General features: G+C 37.1%; 1 protein-coding gene across 8 annotated transcripts in view; it reads left to right on the top strand.

Annotated features, from left to right (window-relative positions):
• Cdh18 (cadherin 18) overlaps window positions 1-16,286 on the top strand; it is an 860,101-nt gene that overhangs the window by 452,524 nt on the left and 391,291 nt on the right. The window contains exon 1 of one of the 8 annotated variants that reach the window (XM_016000301.3): window positions 9,551-10,451. The exons of 5 other annotated variants lie outside the window; for them this stretch is intronic. The gene's annotated coding sequence lies outside the window, so the exon portion shown is untranslated. Of the gene's footprint in view, window positions 1-9,550; window positions 10,452-16,286 lie in introns of those variants that run through there. 2 more of the 8 variants (XM_006981746.4, XM_016000300.3) reach the window with 2 other exon arrangements.

The raw sequence follows: 16,286 nt of genomic DNA, 5'->3' as shown, positions 1-16,286 counted from the left end.
CTCCTACAATCTTTCCTCCTTTTTCTCCATAGGGTTTGCTGAGCTCTTTCTAATGTTTGGCTATGGGTCTCTGTATCTGCAGACCTGTTCACTAAAGCCTAGAATATCAAAATCTTGCCAGTAACAGGATTCAGTTATATGGAAAGGATTAGATAAATTATATCACACATACATTACAGAAAACAATACTGAAAATTGATTGGAAGTGTTGAACAAAAAAAAATGTTTACTTAGAAATTCTGAAAAAGCAAATTCTTAAGGTCAAGGGGTATGGGTAGTTTTTCCAAGTGTTGTAGAAAACAATTTTCAATTTAAGAGTTACTGTACACTACTGACCATCTTTATTGATCACAAACTCACAATAACTATTTTAATATATTTCTTGAAATGTCAATGATTTAGTTATGTAGTTCTAATTAATTAAACATTAATAAAATAAAACTATCTCTTTGTATACTGAGATTTTCAAATGGATTTTAAGTATTTCTAGCATTTTATAAATATTTTTGTAGTACAAATCTTAAAAGGTCTTATTAATGAAAACAAATCCAGGAGCCAGATATTGGGGTGAATGCTGGAAGATCAGAGAGACGGAACCAGTCACAGCTAACCTCACCTTGCCAACTTCTCAGCCAATCCTGTTTCCTCAAACTGGAAGTCCATGTGTCCTCATTCAGAATGAATCTCAGATGAATTGCTGCTAGAAGCCTAAAAGCTTAACCAGCCTAGTTCCTGGATTTCACAACTTATATACCTTTCTGCTTCCTGCCATCACTTCCTGGGATTAAAGGCATATGTCAGCTGGGCGGTGGTGGCACACGCCTTTAATCCCAGCACTCAGGAGGCAGAGCCAGGCGGATCTCTGTGAGTTCGAGGCCAGCCTGGGCTACCAAGTGAGTCCCAGGAAAGGCGCAAAGCTACACAGAGAAACCCTGTCTTGAAAAAAAAATAAAAAATAAATAAATAAATAAATAAATAAATAAATAAATAAATAAATAAATAAAGGCATATGTCACTATGCTTGACTGTTTCCAGCGTGGCTTTGAACTCACAGAGATCCACATGGATCTCTGCCTCCAGAATGCAAGGATTAAATGTGTGTGTGCCACCATTTTCTGGCTTCTACGTCTATTTAGTGCCTGTTCTGTTCTCTGACCCCAGATAAGTTTATGGAGGTGCACAATATATTTGGGGGACACAATATCACCACATTTTCCCATTTTTGTCTAAAATTTTAAAAAACTTATAGCTGATACAAGAAAAACTATATCCAATAACTATATACAATGTATACATTCAAGAATTACATTAACAATGTCTAGACCATTAATATTTGATAGCTTCAGATAAAAAATTTCCATTAGTTATCCTATTTAAAGCAAGTAGTTCCTTTTTAAAACTAAATTCAATAATCTCCCTTTTTATCTTATCATATCCATATTCTTTTTTTTTGAGTAGATCCAAAAATCTACCTTTTAACTTAACATTTGTATATCTCCCCTTTTATCAGAGTAGAATCAATGATCTACCCTTTTCTATATCTTTTTATTTTTTCTTGTCTTTAAACAAGAACCCTGTATCTAATCTCCTTTGTTTAGCCTTTTTTTTTTTACCATTAACAATTAACAACTTGTAACCAACCATCATAAACAATAACAATTATCCATAATCCATTGAACGACCAAAAAACACCCACCCCACCTCTTGGGAATGTGGATGTCATGTTCTTAAAATTACTTCCTGCTTTCTTGGGAGTGAAGACATCTTTATCGAATCCTGCAAAGAATTGGCTTAAGTGTCAAGTCCTGGGAGAGTTAGCTGTATCATTTGTCCAGTCTCTGCATAATGAGAACTTGTAGGGCTTGTCTCAAGTCCTTGCTCAAGTAGTCTGTGAATCTGGATCATCTCAGCTAGCGATCTCAAAATTGTTTTGAGCAGTTTGTATTCTAAAGTCAATCTTTCCGTGGTATTAATCAGCTTAATGTCTTTACTATAGTCCATATAGAATTGTTATTGTGAGATCCTGTTATCTTTTTGAAGATTTCAAAGTCGCTGTTATGTATAGTCATGGTTCATTGCAGACTTTTTTTTTTTTTTTTTTTTTTAGACAGGGTTTTCTCTATAGCTTTGGAGCCTTTCCTAGAACTCACTCTGTAGCCCAGGCTGGCCTTGAACTCACAGAGATCTGCCTGCCTCTGCCTCCCTAGTACTTTTGTTTTGTTTTGTTTTTGTGCCTCCTCTGTGGTTTGGAGCAATCACAGTCTGATAAATGTCTGTGTCTCGGAACCATGAACATTCTTCCCTAGAAGAGAAAATCTTCACAGCAATTTCTCCTCACCATTTGCCTTGCCAAACTATTCCAAACTGACCTTTGCCAATGCTCTCTTGTCATACGATGGTCCTGGCAATTGTTCTCTGAACAATCATCAGTAAACCCTTCTTCTCTGGTAGCAGCATCACCACAGTCACCCACACAATGAGAAGCAGCTGGCAGCTTGGAGCAGCAGCCACTGTCTCCATGGTCTCACCACCACCATTTGTGGCTGGGCCTGGGTCACAGCTTCTCCTTAGCAAGCCTCCTAGGCCAGCCTCAAACTCTGGATCCTCTTGCCTCCTTCAGTAAATCTGACCAGTGTGCCACCACAACTGGCAACTTGTGGCTCTGGTCTGAGCTGGGGCCAGCAAGGCCATAGTCAAGTAGCTTTTTCTGTGAATTCATATCTGACAAGTTGGGCACCAGACGTAGCATGAATCTTAAAAGGTCTTATTAATAAAAACAAACCCATGAGCCAGATATTGGGATGAATGCTGGAAGATCAGAGAGACAGAACACAAGCCACAGCTAATCTCACCTTGCAAAGTTTGAGGAAACGAGATCAGCTGAGGAATAGGGGAGGGGAGGTTAGCTGTGGCTGTCCTGTTTCTCTGATCTTTCAGCATTCACCCCAATAACTAGGCTCTGGATTTGTTTTTATTGATAAGACCTTTTATGATTCGTGTTACATATTTTAGCCTGAGCTCAATACAATACTTCATTATATAGCATCAAAGAGATAAATGCAGAAATGAAAGATTGAACTGAGTGAATTCTGTCCCCAGGATATTCCACAGAAACCATAGTTTCTCTATTAGTAATAAACTCTCTGTTAAGAATTTTCTGGTTTGTGATTGGCTTCTTTCTGATAGCAACTGAACATAGAAAGCAAATCTAACATATTACTAATCAACTTTTATTGAGTTTCACCTGGACATCCTCCAAGACTCTATTATGTGTTGAGAACTATGTTAGAGACTTTGGCCTGTATAAAATTGTGTAAGATTTTAAAAATCTCACCTCTGTGGGGATAGCATCCTAATCATTGTAAAGTAATATACTGAGACTAAATTTTCATGCTTAAACACCCTTGTAAGTAAAAAGCAATTAAGATATGACCAGATATATATTTGTCAGTTCCAACCAAGAATTTCACACATCACATTGTGGCTTCATAAATACCTACCATACATCAGATGAACATTAGTAGTGTGTACTCAAACAGGTTCAACATATAAAAATACAATCAACACATTCACATAAACTTTACTTTATGCCTAGCAGTTTCAATGCATATTTAATTATCCTAGGATATTTTAAAGCATACATTTTATCTTAGGCAAAATTCTTAGAAGTGAAGAAAAACCTAATGTATAAATATTGTGACTTATGAATAAATTCAACGGATTAAGTGATGCACAGATACTAAGGAATACATCACTACTCCTGTGTTTTTGAAAATTCCTATGAAAGAAATACAACAACATTTGCATGCATGGATTGAGTAAAGCAAATAAATATCATCATCAATGATGGATATCTTTTAATCTGACATGATTCTGAATGTAATGAAACATGAGAGGACAGATGAATTTCTTCTCTGTTTCATGGGCAACATCCATCTTTCCATTGCTTCAGTAACAAGTGCTCCTTATTCAAAGCCTTTGAATGAAGACTAACATGTGCACCGGTCATTTCCCTACATTATCAGTCTTTGTGTTTGTTTATTACCAAATTTACTGGATTTCTACCTTATACATGGAGATCATGAGGCTTCACTGGCTATGCCCATGAGTTGTTTCTTACTGAAATGTTATGTCTTATCTATCTATAATTTATTATGTCTCTCCATTTATCTATCTATCTCTATCTATCTATCTATCTATCTATCTATCTATCTATCTATCTATCTATCATCTATCTGTATCTACATATCTATATCTATACAGATATATAGACATATATAATCTCTCCAAACATCCATCCATCTATCCATTCCATCCTTCTCTCTCTCTCTCTCTCTCTCTCTCTCTCTCTCCATCTCTCTCTCTCTGGATAACTGTGACTAATACAATAGATAATATTGTTATAGCCATTCTACTGCTGAAGAAATGTAGTAAATAAGGCTACAATAATATTATATGTTGATTTATTCTTAGATTTTGTGTTCCACACTACTGTACAATGCTTCCTCTAATAATCAAACTTTTCTTAATTGATTCATTGGCATGATTTAAAAACTATTTTATTTACTCAAAAACAGTGTACACTGGTAAATAAATTCAAGTAAGGCCTCACTAATATTTTGTATTGACCATTAAAAAATGGAGAAGACAGATGTAGTTACCGAAACAAAAAATAAAAATCAGTGAGTAGGAGTCATTCCGGGGTGAAAAAAGAAAAGAGAATTATGGGTGGCATTGTTTTTTTTTTTGTTGCTATTGTTTTGTTTGTTGTTTTTCACATAAAGAAATAGAATATTATGGTGATAACAAATATTTTAATTAGGATAAGAAAGACAATCATGATGGCTATTCATAAGAATTGATTAATTCACCGGGCAGTGGTGGTGCAAGCCTTTAATGCCCGCACTCAGGAGGCAGAGGCAGGTGGATCTCTGCGAATTCGAGGCCAGCCTGGCCTACAGAGTGAGTTCCAGGGGAAAAAAAGAATTGATTAGTTTTACAGCTACTATTGTAAAATAATTATACAAGAAAAAAAAATTATACAAATCTTGCTCATAAGTATAAACTAAGAATCGCTGCCAATACCATACTCTACTTTACTCTATTTTGAATTGAGTTATGGAATGTTTATTTTGCTGCATTGAGATTGGACTTGGAGTTTTCCAAATGCATCTCTGATGATGGACAGATGCCCATGCCTCATGTTTACTCTTTTACACTTGTCCTGTTCGAAAGCCACAGTTCATCAGATGGTTGATTTCACTAGATGACTGACTCCCGAGGACCCACTGTCTATTCCTCTAAGTGTTCACACATCTCTTTGACAAACTACTTTAAATTTTGCCAAACCTGCTCTTGGTTTAACAATTTCAAATTTATAGAATCCATATTCATTGTTGTGTTCAAAGCTGTAAATCATGCTCTTGCCCTCACTCTTTACATATGACTTTGCTTTCACCAAACTCTCCCTTTACTTAAAGAATTTTAAAAGCCTGTCATATAAATCTATACATGTATGTTTACATATATGTGTAAAATGTTTTAGTTTAATCACTAAAATATGATTTAAATCTTGATGTATGGTCAATTTCCTAGAAATCCATGTCTTCATTCTATCTTTCTAACTAAAATAACTATTGATTTTGCCTGAATAAAATGCTATCTAGAGATGATGGACAGATATATGGATGATAGATAGATAATAGATAGATTATAGTAAGATAAATAGATGGATAGATAGATAGATAGATAGATAGATAGATAGATAGATAGATAGATAGATCAATAGAAGCTGGATTTGGCCTTTTGCTTTATCAATTATCAATACTATGCTATTTTATAAAAAAAAAATCCTAGCCGGGCGTTGGTGGCGCACGCCTTTAATCCCAGCACTCGGGAGGCAGAGCCAGGCGGATCTCTGTGAGTTCGAGGCCAGCCTGGGCTACCAAGTGAGCTCCAGGAAAGGCACAAAGCTACACAGAGAAACCCTGTCTCGAAAAACCAAAAAAAAAAAAAAAAAAAAAATCCTGGGTTCTTTAGTACTTTATATACATTAAATGCAAAAAAAAAAATGAGTTTACTGATTGACATTTTTATTTGGAAAGGTAATGCTGTGTTTTAGGCATAATTGCTGTATTCCTATTTGCAAGGTTCTTCTTAGATATTTTTCTTCTTTGTTATTGACCTATTACCTTATATTTTAATCTGAAGCATCAGAATGAGTGAAGATTAGCTTGATTAGGTAAACTGTAATAATAAAAGTGGAGGTCATATTTTATTATTTGATAATTTCATATATAATATATTTTGATGATATTCACTCATCACTATCAATGCCTTCTCCTTTCAGACTTCCTCTACTCCCAAATGCCTTTCAATTTATCTCCTTTGTTAAGAAGAGTTATCCCACTCAATCCTTAGTGGCACACCAGTATGTGTATGACTATCGTGGCCTCTTATCAATTACCATAGCCCAGCAGCTATCAACTACCAATGGCTCCTCAGCTACGGATGGGTTCAGTCTCTCAAAAGTTCTTTTCCCATCCATGTTGAAGTGTTGGCTTGCTTGATGATGTGCAGGACTGTGCCCTCAACCACAGCTGCTCTGTTATCATGGGTCAACAAACCCTGTTCACAAACATTCTGTCCCTCTCCTGTGATGTTCCCTGAGGCTTAACATGAGGTAACATGATACATTTCCACCTGTACAGGCTTCCTCTCATATTCTTTCAACCAAAGGTATAAAAAAATGTTAATTTTTGCTAAATAAAACAATAATGTTTCAGATGATTCTCACATAAAAACCAAATAATTTATTGTATATTATTAATTGGAAACTAACTATTTGAGGTGATTTAAGTACTGATTAGATGAAATGTGAGGGTCTTTTCATAATATATTTCAACACAAAAACTGTGCATCTTAATCATATGCATTGGTCCATGAGTCAACTCAATAAAGGCATTCAAGGATGAACTAGTTTGCCAACCTTGTTCCCTTGACTCTTCCCACTGTTGAATTACAAGAAGAGGTAGGAGTATCTATAGATGTATTTTTACAATCTTGTTTCATTTGTATTGGAAAATATAAGATTCCAAAAACTTTACAGTAAAATGGAACATATGATGGCATCCAGAGTGACAATTTTCTGAGTTTCCCTCTCAGAATGTTCACAGTTTAGCACTAAATTTTACCTTTCCAGTTCCTAGAGTCTGACCAGCATCAATCTCATGTTGGATGCTTCCCTGCCACCTGCTAAAATGATTCTTATAACTCTCCCAAGGTAACGAAAAAAGGACTCAGAATGAGAAATGCCTATGCTTTCAGGTTCAGAGATTAGCTCCATAATAAATTTTGCCAACTGAAATAAATGGTCTAGTCTTTTAAATTAATCTTTAACATAAAAAGATTACTGCCTGGCCTTCCCCAAGGAAACTTGCTCCAAATTATTCCATTTGTTGTCTTCTTTGTAGCCTGAGAACACACCCCTTGTACCAGGTGGTCCACAGGCTCACCTACCTATCACTGGTGAAAGTTGGCACAGGTTCAGAACAGCAAACTTTTAAAGCCACTTATGAACACTACACATTTTATCATGGAGTTTGGAGAGTACCTACAGCCCTTGGTATGAGTGCCATCAATGAAACAAATCATCCCTTGATGAATAGATTATTTTCATAGGAATGGATTGTACATTTTGCAGTTTTGAGCAAGTGTCTGTTGACTCATTTGATGTTTTCCATTCTATTCAGTTATTGTGGTCTTAACAATGGAAAACCACTAAAGGAAAGGGGTGGATAGCACTATGGGAAGGGGGTGGATAGCACTAAGGGAAGGGGTGGTGGTGGATAGTTTTGTTTTCAGCTGCATCCCTGACATTCTCCTTGCTGATGTCTGAGAAAACACAATTATAGCCAGGTAAACAAACATCTTTATTTCAATCAACAAGACATGATGAAGTAAGCAGAGTTGGTCTTCTCCTGGGTATGCTGAGGTGTGAAATGTTAAAATTAAATCACATGACTTTTCTGAGATCAAATGCTCTTCTTCACAGTCTCTTTATTTATCAGAACAACCTCTCCCTTCATTCATCAGTGACTTGTTAATAGAGCAAAAATTGAACTTCACTCTGTTTTTATATACTTTTAACTAACCAAAAATGGATTAATCTGTATAATTTTACTTGTATGTATATTTTCAGGGCTGACCATACATTGAAGTAACATTATATAGACTGAGCAGGTTATAATTATATATTTGAGTATGTATATAGTATATATATATGTGTGTATTTATGTGTGTGTATCAAAAATTAGTGGGAAAATCAAAGAGGCCATGGATTTCTAAGAAAGCAAGAAGATATACATGAGATTGTTTGGGAGGGGACGAAAGGTAAAGGTAAAACAATGCAATTACATTATAATCTCAAAATTATAAGATATAGTTTTTAAACAAAAAATTAGGACACCATGTAAAGAAAACCTTCATTTCTATTGGGAGCCGCAAGGGAGAGACTAAACAAAGCCTGAAAGAACACTGGCTCATTATCCTGACACTGTTGCTCATATTCTTCTTTTTCTCAACACTTTAAATGTTGGTGATTTCCAAATTTTAGCTGACTTCTAATATCTTTCTTAGGAGCAACTCAGCACCTCGATGTGCCGCGCTTTCATAATAAGGAGTAATTCAATTGCTGCACTTCCATCACTGTGTCTGTTTGTTTCTTTCAACATATCAACCTCCAAGTGAAATGAAATGGCTGTGCTCTTCACATACGCCAGTGAAATAAAGACAACCTAATATAAGTATTTGATTCTTAACATTCCCTGGGCCGCACTTTAAAAGAAATACCACTTACCTTATCTTCTCCAATGACCTTTCTCAATGCAGAAAAAAAGACCAAATAAAAAGGTACTGCTACAAGTTAAGTAACCTTTGTCAAACGTTTACCACAATTTAGTAATAATTGCAAAGATACTTTTACTGACTTTTCAAAAGAAGGTGTTTGGAAAGGACTACTTTCTGGATTTTGAAGAAGTCTCTTCAGGGTGGGGCATGCCATATTCACACTAAGAGGAAAACCCCAACCTTGCTTCACACCCAGGTGTTTTGCATATTAGCAAACCTGAATCCTTTTCACACTCCCTCTCTCAAGCTGAGTGATCTTTCCTCCTCTAAAGCACAAAAAAAGGGGGGGGGGGCTTTGTCAGCTTTCACAAATAAGTATACAAAGTGATGCTATTCTCTTGGTGTTTGCAAAGAATGAGAATTCTGTGTAAGTTTTAAAATCCCTGCCAGGAGACCCTTGGAATAGTCATTCAATTTCGAGAGAGAAAAAAACAAAAACAAAAACAAAACACCTACACTTGTTTACTATGATGCTTCAAGTGAGATGCAGGGTGATATTGGTGGTGAGTGTGGGTGACTTCCTGCTGGGAGAAAGTACTGAAGCTGCCTCAGCTGTTCACATCAATTTTGAAAACAGCCAATCAGGCCTGAAATCCCTGTTTTCATAAGCTGTGTACATTACAAATCGTTGTAATTTATTCAGGAGTCAGAAGGGGTGAGAAGTTCATGCTTGACTCAGTTCTTCTGGCACTAGCAAGTGCGGGGGGGGGGGCTGCGGGGGTGGTGGTGTTAGGCACTGCGGTCTTATTCATCTTCCCAAATATAATGCTGACCTCCAAGAGGAAGCTCCATCTAATATAAACCCTAAACGCCTTGAGTACTTGGGGTAAGCATGAAAGGACATCTCTCAAGCTAAACCGCTGGACTTCCTCTACACTACGGATCGTTGATGAATGAGCCAGCAGTTGAATGTTTAGCAGGCTGTGACGACTTTGCACGGAAATATGAAAATTTATTATCAGCTTGCCACATCAGCGCTTGCCCTGGCTGCCTCTGCTCTTTCGCTTCTGATGGATACTCCCACTCCCTCTGACAGCCATCCCCTGCCTCTGCCCCTACTTTCCCATCCCCCGCAGAGAACTGCTGGTCTAAACTGTCACAGTCCTGGCCGTCAATTTTGAGGAACACAGGATTTTTGTTTTGTTTTGTTTGGTGTGTTGAAATGATTATCATTAACCTTACTGCTTTCGGTGTGACCTTGTCTATGGGACGAAAAGGGTATCCGTGCAGCCCTAAAAGTATGTACGCTGGGGTGTGGGAGAAAGAGGCAAAGAGGGGAAGGGAGTAGCGGGCGAGTCAGAGAGCAGAGGAAGGAGGAGAGACTGCCAGAGCCCAGCATCAGGCCGACAAGAGCTGCCAGCCAATCAGAGGCGCGCTCGGGAGCTGCAGAGACCGAGCCTGGGAGCCCGGGGCTGGAGGTGCGCGGAGCCCGAGCTTGGGCTCTCCGAGGACCGCGAGCAGCCGTGCCCAGAGCTCTGAGAAAGTCCCCCCTCTGCTTCTCATAAATTACGTTCCTTTCCACCAGTTAGGGCAAGTCAGCCAAGGTAAGGCTTCAATGCATCACACTTTACTCTGTCGTGACATTAATATTTTTATACAATGGGGCTGCTTACCCCAGTTCGGAGTGAAACTGTATTGGTGAAATCTTCCACCTTGGATGCTTTTCACAGGGTGCTGTGCTAATGGGAAAGTTGCAGCCGGCAGCCTTACCGCTCCTATACATTTGTATTTCTTACGCCGGAATGCTGCTTTAGAGCCTCCGGAATGTGAAGCTTCCAGTCCAGCTGGGTTTGTGTGCATGTTGGTCTGTGGATGTGCTGTTATCTGCCCTGCCCCTGAAGAAGTTGGAAGGGGACTCTGCCAGGCACATTTGAATACTGAGGGCACAGGATTAAGTGGCATTTATGTCTGTCTATAAAAGTGAAATCAGCGTGATCAGAATCAAATAGGGATGCTGCAATCAGATTTTCCACAGTGCTTTTTAATTATTGTCCTCTCAGTATCTTGTAAAATTACGTGGTATCTCCGCACTAGACTGCTGCAAGATGAGCATTTTTGTTTTGTGTTGTTTTGCTTTTTTTTATTTTTATAAATTTATTTGTTTTTTCCTTTTTTAAAAAAATATTCTTCTTTTTCTTTCAAAAATGGCTTTCATAGTTGTTTATGGAAGCCTAAGGTGAAACTTTTATGTTTTATAAAAGGCACAGTAATGATGCAAGGAAGGAAGCCCACCGGCTCCTGTCGTAACTAGCGAGTTTATTTAGTGTCTGTCTCTGTTTCTTAACTCGCAGGCATTGCCTTAACTTCCTAAACGTGCTTTGTTCTAGAGTAGACATCCTCTAATTTTGTCTTTGTTTCCACATTTGAAAATCAAGGTAAATCACGTCCATAACTGTATATGAGTGTGCTCAGCATGTAGATGTCGAGCAAGGTAAATCTTTTCTATGTAACAGGTGAAAACAGAATTTCATTAGTTAGGGTTATTGAAATACCCTTAACTCTGTTGTCTGCTTAGTTAAATAAGCCTTATGCTTGATCAAGATAAGTGTTTCCTGTTTTTTTTTAGACCGGAAACTGAGAGAAATGAGAATCTTAGGGAAAATATTCTGCTTTTTGGTATGTCCAGGTGATGGCATGTCTGCTCTGAGCCCAGACAGAGATCAGAGAAGGATTTGTTATGCAGCCAGAAACCTAACTCTACACTGTGCTTGTGTTTTCCAACCTTTATCTTCTACTCTGGGATCACTCACAGATGTTAAATGCAGGGGGCTGCCCCTCTTCAATAACTGTTCTCTGTTTGAACATATAGTCTCCTCAAAGAACATATTCTGTTCTTTGAGGAGTTTTAAATGCAGACTAGATCTTGAACATACCTTGTAAGATGTGGGAGGAGGAGGCAGAATGTGATACTAGAAGAGAGCCAGTTCTGTAGCTTTCCAGTGCAAGCAGCAATTATTACTGCAGTTTCTTTCAAGCTTTCTGTTATATGTTTGATTCTGTATTTACAGGTAATGAATTAACCTAGAGCCGGTCACCCAATTCATTCACTCCAGAGAGCATTCACTTAATGGGCTTTGGTCAATAATTACTTTATGCATTATAGTTCCAGTGTTTTTCAACACAGATAGCTAACTTAAGAAAACAAATGGACAATGATACCCATGGCCAGTATTTATTGGCTATCTGAAAACAAAGGTTGGTTCAAAATGAAGACAGGCTATTTCAAATGCAGCAGAAATGCTCAGCAGAAGTCAGCCAATAGCAGAGGAGAATAAGGCAGTAGAAGAAATGGGGTAGGAAACTCCACTTCAAGCTGCGGCTGATGCACCCTGAATATAATTATCTATAGTAGTTGCAAGCATAGGCAACAGCTTCTCCGACAGAGAGATTTTATATAGTGGAAATTGGTAATGATTATTCTTCCTATAACCTTTGCTAAAATGTATTTGGCAGAATTATTGGAGACTTAATTGTACAACATTATGAAATTTTAAACAAATTGTGTTTCATATACTAAATATAAAGTGATTGTTATTATTAGCTCATAGGAATACCATTATTAGGCTTTGCACCTGTCTCTGTGGCCCAATTTATATAAACTGTGTTTTTAGAAGATTGGTCTTTTTCCTCTTCTGAATTTGACTTATGGGTGGTTAAGGGTTGAAAACATCCCTTACATACTTTTAAACTCAGTGTTGTGACATCTTAATGTTCATGTACACTACAGCACATTGAAAATACTGAGGATAAACATTCACTTATCCTGAATAAGTTGATTGAGGTCCTATAGTCCATGGAAAATTACAGACAATGAAAGATATAACAGTGTGTATGGTGCTCCTTTTACTTCCAAGTGACAATACTACAACAAACTTTTCAATTTACTTAGTTATGTATCTATCTTGCAGGAGCCCAAAGATTCTAGATTAGATTCTGAACATTGATATTTAGATGTTTTATTTTGCTGGGGGGGGGGGAAGAGATACCCTGAGCTTTTCAGTCTGGGGAGCAATTTTGTTGATCTCTACACATTAAATGCAAGGACCATTTTGCAAAAGTTTAGATAACCAAAAGTAGCTACTTATTTTGCTAACTTTTCTCTGCATGGAGGAAAATATTCCTCTCTCATGGCTAACTGCTGCACTTACAAATAGCCAAGGACCTGTTTGGAAAATGGTAATAAGTATACCAGTGAACTAGACAATTGTTTGTGTGTTTCTGTTTAGGTACTGTGCCCATTAATTATATTATCACTTTGAAAATGCACAGATATCAAGTTGTACATTTTCAGTGGGTCCTTAACACATTACTGTTGCACACTGTCATGCCACTATCCCCATTTTTTTTCTATGAACTGAAAGACTAACACTATAGTATTATATGCTAAAATAGAATGGGGGAAAGGGAGAACACTGAAGAAAGTTTATATGTTGGGATTACAATGTTACTTGTTAAATGTTACTTCAATCTGTTTTTCTGTAATGAACCATAAAATAATATTCTCATGGAAGACTGATTGTTTCTGTTCTACAATTAAATTGTTTGGGGTATAATGATTGGTATGCATACATTCAGAAATGATGTTCGGTCTCATAGTTGTAGATGAATGGTGTACTTTTGAGCATTCAAACCACTGTGCATAGTAGGATAGCATTTTTATTTTAAAGCATAGTTTTTATATGGTTATTATGAGTAGCATACTTGGACCATAATTTGAAGATGAGGCAGAGCTTGGGTACACCAGGAAGCACTGTACTACATGTGAACTCCATGTCAGTCATTTGTCCCCCAATTTTTTCAACAGGAAGAATGATAGGTGTACAAATCAAGTGATATGATTGGTTGCATTTGTAAGGATCCAGAGTACTGTTGTTGTATTATCATGGAATCAGTGTCCTTGATGGCTTATTTGCTTAATATTGATTTGGGATGCTGCCAACCATAAGCTAGATGGTTGTTAAGAATCATCCACAAGAAAGGTTAGTATTTTCTCTTCAAATGTCGTTCATGGAGCACAACTTTAATATTAAATGTTCAATTTAAGGTTTGAGATAAAATTTTACTTGTTTTATATTTCTACTCTCATATAAGCCATACTCAAAATTTCCTATGCAGAATTCTAAAATACAGATATGTGACCTGGTATTTATTTTTCAAAAGTAACTGTTGAGAGCTTGGGCGATGACTCATTGTACAAGAATGAATACTGGGATTTGGGTCCCAAAAATCTTATGCAAAAGTATAGCAGATGTAGTGGCTGTTTGTAAGCCTGGCTCTTATATGCAGAAAAGGATCCAGTTAAACTAGCCAAAATTTTCAAGATATAGGTTCAGTGAGATGTCCTTCCTCAATATATAAAGTGAAGAGCAACTGAGGAAAACACCTAGCATCAACTTTGGGGCTTTCTCACCATGAATATTCATATGCATGTGCACCTACACACATGTATGCTCATATATACATATGAACTTCCACATACACGATTAACCACACAACTCACACATTTAAAGAAACTGCCATTGCTAATTCTGGCATACTTTGGATTATTCGTAAAAGGATAGATTAATTTAGATATGCATACTCCATTGCAAATTTAACTGTAAATTTAAATCAACATGTACTGATTACTAAGAACCCTGTGTTCCTTTACAATTGGGCATTATATATTAATACTTTATTGAACGACTTTTTTTTGCATTTTGTTTATATTTCTCCTTGCCCTTTCCTCTGTCCAAGCAATCCTACTCCCCTACAAAACATGGCTTCTTTTTACGTTTTTTGCATGCATGTTGTATATGCATATTTAAACTGTATGCATATAACCCATATAATGTTAATTATATGTATGTTTTTCAGGGCTAGCGATTTGGTACTGGACAACCAACTAGTTGCTCTTCCCTGGGGAAGAATACCTCCCTTGCTCCCAAATTTTTCAGTTGCCTACAGTTCTTTGTATATGGTTGAGGCCCATGGCCTTTTCCCCTTCCACTTTGGCAGGACCATTGATGTCATCTTTATTTAGCATATGTGTGGGCACCATGTTGATAGGACTTTGCAGGCATAGCTTAAAACATTGCTAGGAGACACGAGCTCACAGGAAATCCATGATCCACTGGCTCTTACAATATTTCATTTCCCTCTTTTGCAATGTTCCCTGGTACAGTAATGTTTTGTAGATGTATCCAACAGGTCAGAGTTCCATAGCTCTGACTTTTGATTGGTATGGTTCTCTATAGTGATCTCAGTCTGTTGCAAAGGGAAGTTTCCTTAATCAGAGGTTAAACGTACATTTACCTGTGGATACAAGGACAAAAATTTATAGTTGCTAGTATATACATGGATTTAGCACATTGGCAGTTGTAGATTCTCCTACAATAACCACAACTCACAACTCACTGAGTAGTTAGCTATGTTTCCAGTACCAAGAGTGGCTTTCCCTCTTGCTGAGCAGATCTTACATCCAATAGCAAAGATATTGGCTACAGCCAAGCTATGGTGCCACTACTGCACACTTATGCTATCCTGTCATGCTTATTGTTGATGTAGTTCATGGGCATCATCATACCAGGGGGAAACGATTGGTTGCCTTACTCGTTGGAAGCTTTCATGGTACTTTCTAATTTCATGAAAGCTAGTTCTCAGAGAGAGAGGACATTTATGTGAGTTCTAGATCAGGGGTCTCTAGGCCTGTTTCTAAAGTACATGTTATCTTCAGTAATAAAGATTTAACTTTCATCTCCGAGAGGAAACCAAGGGCAATAGCAATTGGCTATACATTTTGAGATTATTGGGACAGCCCTAGCCAACAATTCAAAGGAGGGTTAAGACCCTAATATATTTGACTTTGGCTCAATTTTGGAGACACACAGTTGCTAACAGTTTTGTATTTTCATTATTAGAGTAGTTTTAGATTGGCATATATCTCTAATACATTTATTATTATATTTTTTGGTTCTTCCATATTATTGCATATTTATACCCTCATGCTCTACCCAGATACCTATTAAAATATTTTGCTGGAGATTAAAGGGAAGGCAAGTACAAAATAAATAATGTAATATATCAGTGCTGAAAAAGTTTTGATTAAGCGAATGTGTGAACTAGGAAGATAGTACAGGAAAATGAACAGATGAATATCCAAGTAAAGCTAGTGTAGAAGCTTTCCCGCCCTCTCCTAGCATACCCACATGTTGCTTGTGTGTATGAAGTTTTGGTGTGTAGATTTCTTCATTGGTATACTAAAATAATTTATGAAAATTCTTAATAAACATGACTACTTGAATAATGGACAATGCCCAAAAGTATTCAATCAAGCTATTTGCTACAATGCACATAAGAGCATGATCTATAATATGATTGGCAATTCAATATTGTACCTA

This window comes from Peromyscus maniculatus, chromosome 15, assembly GCF_049852395.1.
Source record: "Peromyscus maniculatus bairdii isolate BWxNUB_F1_BW_parent chromosome 15, HU_Pman_BW_mat_3.1, whole genome shotgun sequence".
NCBI classification, from domain to species: domain Eukaryota; kingdom Metazoa; phylum Chordata; class Mammalia; order Rodentia; family Cricetidae; genus Peromyscus; species Peromyscus maniculatus.
The sequence above is the reverse complement of the archived record's forward strand: the minus strand, read 5'-3'. Positions and strand labels throughout refer to the sequence as shown.